This window comes from Hordeum vulgare, chromosome 4H (assembly GCF_904849725.1).
Source record: "Hordeum vulgare subsp. vulgare chromosome 4H, MorexV3_pseudomolecules_assembly, whole genome shotgun sequence".
Taxonomy (NCBI): Eukaryota; Viridiplantae; Streptophyta; class Magnoliopsida; order Poales; family Poaceae; genus Hordeum; species Hordeum vulgare.
In genome coordinates this window covers 370571350-370579581 of record NC_058521.1, presented here as the reverse complement: position 1 = coordinate 370579581, position 8232 = coordinate 370571350, and positions in this window count along the sequence as shown.

Sequence of the window (8232 nt, the reverse complement as noted above, 5' to 3'; positions counted from 1 at the left end):
GCACAAGGATGCTCCCGAGGGCTTCCAAGCTCTCTTCCTTCATCAAACTCCCTTATCTTCCCATTTTCTCGAGTCTCTCTTGCTTCCCCTTCCTTGTGAATATCCCAGGCTCCCTTTTTGAACCCCTCCTCTCTATCCAAGGCCTCCCCACCCTCCTACCATGCCATGGACGAAGCCCACCAGGGGTCTTCGCTCAAGGCGGGCAAACCAGGGGGGTTCCCCCCGCCTCTAGCTTCCCGTGGGGTTCCTCCTTGCTGTCGCTGGTCCTCCCGAGCACCTCCGGCTCCCGCCCCTCGCTGCTGGTGCCGAAACCAGTGAGGTCGTCGGTCTCCCGCAACCGCCACCGTCGGCTCCCCTTGCAGCCTCTCTGCGAGCACCTTGTTTGGGAATGGGGGCGGCGCGGTCTCCCGAGCCCGCCGGTGCTCCCATCTAGGCAGGGGATAGCCGAAGGAACGGCGCCCGCGCGGCCACCTCCCTCCCTCCACGGTTCCTCTGTGCCAGCGTGAGGAAGAGCATGACCCTGCAGGCAGGGCCTCCTGTCAGTGAGCCAGGGTCAGGCAACTGCCTCTAGTGGCCACGCATCGGGGGGTGTGCGCCACCCTACGGCGAAGGCTCCCTGGCGAAAACCGCCTTCGGTGTGTCCCTTCATAGGCGGCCCGAGCTGCTAGGCTGGCCCGAAGGCCTATCTAGCGCCCTGGGCGCAAGATAACCCGAGGCTGAGCTCCTTTTCTCATTTCACTATTTTGATTAACTTCAAAAATCATTCTAACTCCAAATTGTTTGATTCAAACTCCTGCAGGTTCCTAAAATTCAGGGCTATCCAAATATGTGCTTTGCACATTTTTCCAGAGAAACTTTCTGTGGTGTATTTATTAAAATACAAATCTGGATATATTTGGTTCCACTTTGGGAAAATCCTATAGGGTTCAAATCAAGTCAAAATGGAGTGATTCCAATATCTAGAGCCTTCTAATATCATGCCCTATTTTTAGAACCTCGGTCAACATTTTTGTCAGGCCTTATTCTGTTGCATTAAATATATAGCTTCATATTGCTATTTATTCCATACTTGAAAATTCCTAGAATATTCATTTCAACTCCAAATCCAGTGAAAAAATTTCCTAAATAATTATAAAGTTGTTCTCTGTTAAATGAGTGCCTCCGCTCATTTTTATCATAATAGTTTCTGTGAGCTTCATAAAGAATCCCCTACTCCTCCTTTCCTCCATTCTGAGATACCTCCTGATCCAAATCTCTATGGAAAGCTTTAGGTATTTTTCTTATGACCAGAGAGGTCCAAGAAAAATATAACTTCTATTTATGTAGCACTTTTATTTCTGCCTGCTGTGTGGCTTACCATGGTTGTTTCCGACGATAGTTGACGGGTAAACGAAGTACTCGGAGTTGCAGCGGAAGACCTCGAACACCCCGAGGACTTATGTATGCAAAGGCAAGCAACCCTTTGACCATGACTAAGCATATGTTATAATTACATGTTAAGATAGCAAGTATTTTCATTGCATATGATCATAAGTGTCGGTAAATCACTAAAGTGATGTTACCGATGGCTCCTCCGGAGCACATGCGTTGAGCTTGATCCTACCCATTTTGAGGATCATGCTATTATCATGTTGACAATTAATGCTAGAGTAAATAGCATGAGCATATTGTTGGTATAAATCCAAGATTTATGAAAACCCCGTCGAGTGCCACTAATGCCCGAGGGTGATGATGAGTTAGGTGGCCACTTTTGGTGAAGTGGTGCACCGGGTATTTGTGTGAGTATGGTTTCGGAAACGGGATTAGATTTATGATGTGTCGACCGTCCCATTCTTACCAGTACGACCATGTTGCCCGTTATGGGACGGGGCTATGTTGATTACTCTGGTCAGTGCTATCAACGAGCTACATTACTAGTGGCGGGAGTGATGTGTGGTCACTCTCATGATGGGGTCGTGCCAGGTAGGACAACTATGCCATTCTTATGAGTTCCAGGCACACCGTTGGTCCCCGCATGGTTGATACTGTCCAGAGTCGGTGCTCGTAAGACGTACAACATGTGGGCTGGGTACCAATCGAGTGGACCTCTTTGTCTAGTATCATTAGGGGAAAGGCACTGATCGGGTACTTACCTCGGGTATGTTATATACCGCAAGTCGTGGATGACACAGAAGTTCCCTGGATCTCGTGGGTCCAGCGTGCTACCTCTACAAAGTGTAAAACTATTCGAATAGCCGTGTCCACGGTCAAGGATAGTTGGGTGGTGCTGCTTAAACTACGTCTAGTTATTTCTGCATAAACCGAGTGTGTGTGAGTTGTGATAAAAAGGAGTTATTATATGACCAAGTTTGGTGACTTGGCATACAGGGTGAACCCGGACGGTTCAACCCTCAACAGATATTGATATATGTAACTTGTTCTTCAAAAGTAATTCTTTAACTTGATGCATATTCACAATCATTTACTACCAATGTGAATTCCACCAAAGATGCATGATATTCATATCCTTCACTTTCATTATTCATATCATGGGCTATTTGCGAGTACAATCAAAAGTACTCATTGGCTTGCCACTGCTTATTTCATTGACCAGGTATGAAAGAACAGGATATGGTGAAGAGCAACTCGGTGACGTTCTTGTAAGCTAGGACGTTTCCCAGTCATAATGCCTGTAGGTTAAGGCTGATGGCATGGGTTCAGGCTTTCAACCAATAAATCCGCTATTGGTCCAGTTTGGTGTGTTGGCCTTCAGGGCCCTATATATGTAAGACTCGACCGCAATGGTCATTTATTGTATCAAACGGTATGTAGGGATGTACGACTCTTATTATCTAGTTTCTGTGTTTTCGGTGAGCACTGATCTCTGGGATCACTCAGCACGTTCCTTCGGCGATCTCGACTCGTAAGTCGGGTTCCCCACAGTAATAGTATTAGAACATGGGATAAGTGTAAAGATGCTTTTATTGCCAAGTATTTTTTTGTCCTCCTAAGATCATCCTTAGAAATAAAATGATGAATTTTAAAACGAAATATCATGAACATGTTTCATAAGCTTGGGAGAGGATGAAATTAATTATTGGAAATTGCCCTACGCATGGTTTAAACTTGTGGATGATTATCCAAAATTTCCATGCGGGACTAAACTTTATATCCAGAAATCTTCTATATTCTTCCACAGGTGGTACCTTCATGGAAAACTTTTCTCAATGGCATACCAAAAAAGCTCAAACTGGTAAAAAGGTAAATTGTTTTAAGGAAATCGTACTTTGATTGAAAAAGTGGATGCTCTTATGAATTTGGTTGCCAACAAAAAAGGTCATGTGGATCCTAGTTACATGCCCTTGTACACTTTGATTGAGCAAAAAAATTATGCCCTTGATGTGAATTTTATCTTGCAAAATAATTTCAATAATAATGCCTATAGGGGTAATTTCAATTCTAGGCCATATCACGGTAATACTTATAGTGGTTGTGGTAATTCTTATGGAAATTCTTACGGAAATCCTTCTACAATAATAATAAATTCTCTTGTGATCTTAAAATCATCATTAAATAATATATCAATCCTCAAAAAGTTTTCAATACTATGGTAGAGGAAAATGTGCATACACTCCATACTTTGTTTAAGAACATGGATAGAATTTCACTTGATGTAGAAACACTTAAAGGTAAATATTTGCAACACAAGCTTGATTTTAATGAGACTATTAAATCTATACAACTATCTATGAATGAAAGTAGGGATAGGACCGCTAAATTGAAAACTAAGCGCGAATTCCTAGAAAAATCTCTCCCACTCGGTTTTCACCAAAATCATGATGAAGATCTTAAAATGATTGGAATTTATCCTATTGAATCTTTACTTCTCTGAATGCTAGTGATATGTGGACTGGAGATGAGTCAACTCTCGTTAGAGAGTGTCATCTTTGCTTCGAGGGTGATGATTCTAATGCTAAAACTAGAAAATGTGGGTTTGGAGAGGTCAAAATTTTAACTAGTGATGTGCCCACTATCTTGGATTACAATGACTTTAATTATGAAAGTGCACCTTAATGGAATGTATTTCCTTGTTGCAATTCATTATTAGCTCACCCAATGCTTATGAAGAAAGCAAGGCTTTCACTATTCATATAGTGGAAGTGGTGATAAAGGCATACGATGAGAAACTTGAACTTGAAGTTTTTATTCCAAGAAGATTGCATGATCAGTGGGAACCTACTATCAAAATAAAGATAAGTAAATATGAATGCAATGCTTTGTGTGACCTTGGTGCTAATGTTTCAACAATACCTAAATCTCGATGTGATGTGCTTGGTCTCACTAATATTCAAGAGTGTTCCCTAAACTTGCATCTTACGGATTCTACCATTAAGAAACCTTTAGGTAGAATTAATAATGTTCTCATTATTGCAAATAAAAATTATGTTCCTATATATGTCATTCTGCTTGATATTGATTGCAATCCTACTTGTCCAATAATACTTGGACGGCCTTTCCTATGAACTATAGGTGCAGTTATTGATATGAAAGAGGGCGACATAAGGTTCCAATTTCCATTATAGAAAGGGATGGAACATTTCCCAAGAAAAAGAACCAAACCACCTTATGAGTATATCATGAGGGATACTTACGGATTGAGTGTCAAAGATGACAACACTTGGTCATATGTATTATTCCTAGCTAGGGGCATGAAACAATAATGCTTGTTGGAGGCAACCTAATAGTTATCTTAATTTTTTTGCTTTTTACCTTATGTTTTGGTGTGATGATATGATTATTTACACTGTAATTATTGTGATTTATGTTTAAATTAGTGTTTGTGCCAAGTAAAGCCTTTCAGATGACTTGTATGATAAGTATAATTGATTCGGTGCAAAAACAGAAACTTTGACGTCAAGGCCAGAATTTCTCAGATTTTACAGGAATATCATTTTAAGCTTAATGTTTTACAAAATATTGTTGTACAATTACTCGGGTCGTCCTAATTTTTCAAAATCTTTGGAGTTACAGAAGTATAGTTTCAGTATAGATTACTTACGATTGTTTTGTTTTAGACAGATTCTGTTTTTGCTTGCATAGTTTGCTTGTATTTGATGATGCTATGGATTATATCAGGGGGGTTGTAAGCCATGGAGAAGTTAGAATACAGTACCTACTATGCAGTAATGAGATAAGAATCAATTTACAACACTACTTAAGTATTTATTATGTTGCTTATACTAACGGATCTCACGAAGTTTGTTCAGTTTTGTGTGATTGAAGTTTTCAAGTTTGGGTGTTATCGCGATGGACAACGGAATAAGGAGCGGCAAGAGCGTAAGCTTGGGGATGCCCACTACTGGAATCAGAAGAATTTGCCATCAGTCCATTCATTGTCGTGTGCGAGCTCACGTCAAAGAGTTCTTTGCCGTTAGCTTCCACGAAACTGACGACAAAGAGGGTACTCATGGCAAAGATAATATTTGCCATCATTATATTATTTTCCATGTGCTCGAGCATGGCAAAGAGCACAAAGGAACACAACAAAGATCTCGGTTGGGCCCCACTCTTTGTTGTCTACTAGCAGATAGCAAAGAGGATGCCTATCTAACGGTCGTTCCCCCCACCCCCCCCCCCTCTCTCTCCCTCCCCCCTCTGTATGACCCCCACCACCTCACCTTTGACCACATCTTCTCGTACCCACTCACCACCGCACACCTTCCTCCCTTCCCCACCTCCTTCCACAATGCTGCCCCTCCTCCCTCCCTCCCCCCACCCCCGCAACCGGCGCCAACCATCCCCCAACCACCTCCCAGCAGGAGTCCTATCCGGATGGAGGCACTACTGGAATCCAGAAACTTTTTGTCTGCCATGCCTTTGCCGTCTGCTAACACATGGCAAAGATCTTATTTGCCGTCAGCTGGCACAAAGCAGACGACAAACAGTTTCCTGATGGCAAAAGTTCTGTTTTCCGTCAGCCAGCAGACGGCAAAGGAACCAAAGGCAGACGACAAAGGGGAGGCAGACGGCAAAGGGGGCGCCACCCTAATGGCCGGAGCCTACCCCACCCCACCCACCCCTTTGTTGTCTGCCACCAAGCCTTTGCACACGGCAAACGGGGTGCCACCCTAACGAAGCCCAGCCCCCACCCCTCCCCTAACAGCTCGCGCGTCCAGCCCGCTCTCTCTCTCTCTCTCTCTCTTGCCCTACCCTCTCTCTTGCCTGCCGACCCGCCGCCGCCGGAGCCGCTCCGGCCCACCACCCCGCCCGAGCCGCTAGAGCCGCCCCGGCCCCTCGACGCTCCGACCCTCGCCGTGCCCCTGCCTCCCCCTGCCGTCGCTCACGCCGCCCCCTGTCGTCCCCCTACCGTCATCCACCGCCGACGCCGCCCCCTGCCTCCCCCCTGCCGTCTCCCACAGCCGCCCACGCCGCCCCGCCACCCCCTACCGGTGAGTTCTTCTTGTTTTTTTTTTACTTAGTTAATTAGTTTAGTTAGTTTATTAGCTTAGTTTTTTATTATAGGTGAATTTAGTTAGTTTATTAGGCTAATTAGGTTAGTTAGTTAGGTTGGAAGAAAAAGAGAGGAAAACAAGAAGGAAAAAAATGAAAAAGAAAAAAGGAAAAGAAGAAAACAATTAGAAGAAGAAGAAGGAAAAGAAGAAGGAGAATAAGAAGAAGAAGAAGAAGAAGAAGAAGAGGAGGAGGAGAAAAAAGAAGAAGAAGAAGAAGAAGAAGAAGAGGAAGAAGAGGAGGAGGAGGAGTGTTGGGGAACGTTGCATGGGAAACAAAAAAATTCCTACGCACACGCAATACCTATCCATGGTGATGATCATCTATGAGAGGTGAGAGTGTATATAATGCAGTTGATGTGGTGGAATATCTTCATGGTCCAAATCTCAGCCTGTCCCGCGATCTCATCACGATCCGTCCCATGATCCCATCACGATCCATCCCGATCTAGTGCCGAACGGACGGCACCTCCGCGGTCAGCACACGTACAGGTCGATGACGATCTCTGCCTTCTTGATCCATCAAGAGGGGTGAAGAGGTAGATGAGTTCTCCAGCATGGCGGCATGGTGGTGGTGGTGGTGGAGCTATTCCAGCAGGGCTTCGCCTAAGCACCGCTGAAACTAGACTAGAGGAGAAACAGATCTAGAGAGAGAGGGTAGCACCTGGCTGATTTTCTGTGTCTCAAAAACCCTCAATACCTCTGTTATATATAGGAAGGAGGGAGGGGAGGAGGCAGCCTCAAACCCTCAAGGTTTGGCCGAAATTGGAGGTGGAGGAGTCCTACTCCTATCCTACTAGGAGTAGGATTACTCCTTTCCACTTGGAAACCCTTTCCACGTTTTCCACCTTTAGGTTTTTTGCCTCTCAAACCTCATGGGCCTTAGTGAGAGCTTATTTCAGACACTAGGGGCTTGTTAGTACCCTCCCACAGCCCATAAGGCCCCTCGGGGCATGACACCCCTCCCGATGGCCCCCGGTACCCTCCCGGCACTCCCGGTACACTACCGATGAGCCCGATACTTTTTCGGTGACCAAAACAGGACTTCCTATATATCAATCTTTACCTCCGGACCATTCCGGAGCTCCTCGTGAAGTCGGAGATTTCATCCGGGACTCCGAACAACTTTTAATTACCAACACCTATAACTCAACTATACTGAAACTTCACTGAACCTTAAGTGTATAGACCCTGCGGGTTCAAGAACTATGCAGCCATGATCGAGACACCTCTATGGTCAATAACCAATAGCGGGACCTGGATGCCCATATTGGATCCTACATATTCTATGAAGATCTTTATCGGTTGAACCTCTATGTCAAGGATTCAGTTAATCCCTATGTTGTTCCCTTTGTCCTTCGGTATGTTACTTGCCCGAGATTCGATCGTCGGTATCTCTATACCTAGTTGAATCTCGTTATCGGCAAGTCTCTTTACTCATTCCGTAATACAGGATCTCGTGGCTAAATCTTTAGTTACATTGCTTTAAAGACTTGTTGTGATGTTGTATTACCGAGTGCGCCCCGAGATACCTCTCCGTCATACGGAGTGACAAATCCCAGTCTTGATTCACGCCAACCCAACAGACACCCTCGGAGATACCTGTAGAGCACCTTTATAGTCACCCAGTTACGTTGCGACATTTGATACACACAAGCTATTCCTCTGGTGTCCGGGAGTTGCATGATCTCATGGTCATAGGAACAGATACATTGACACGCAGAAAACTGTAGCAATAAACTGA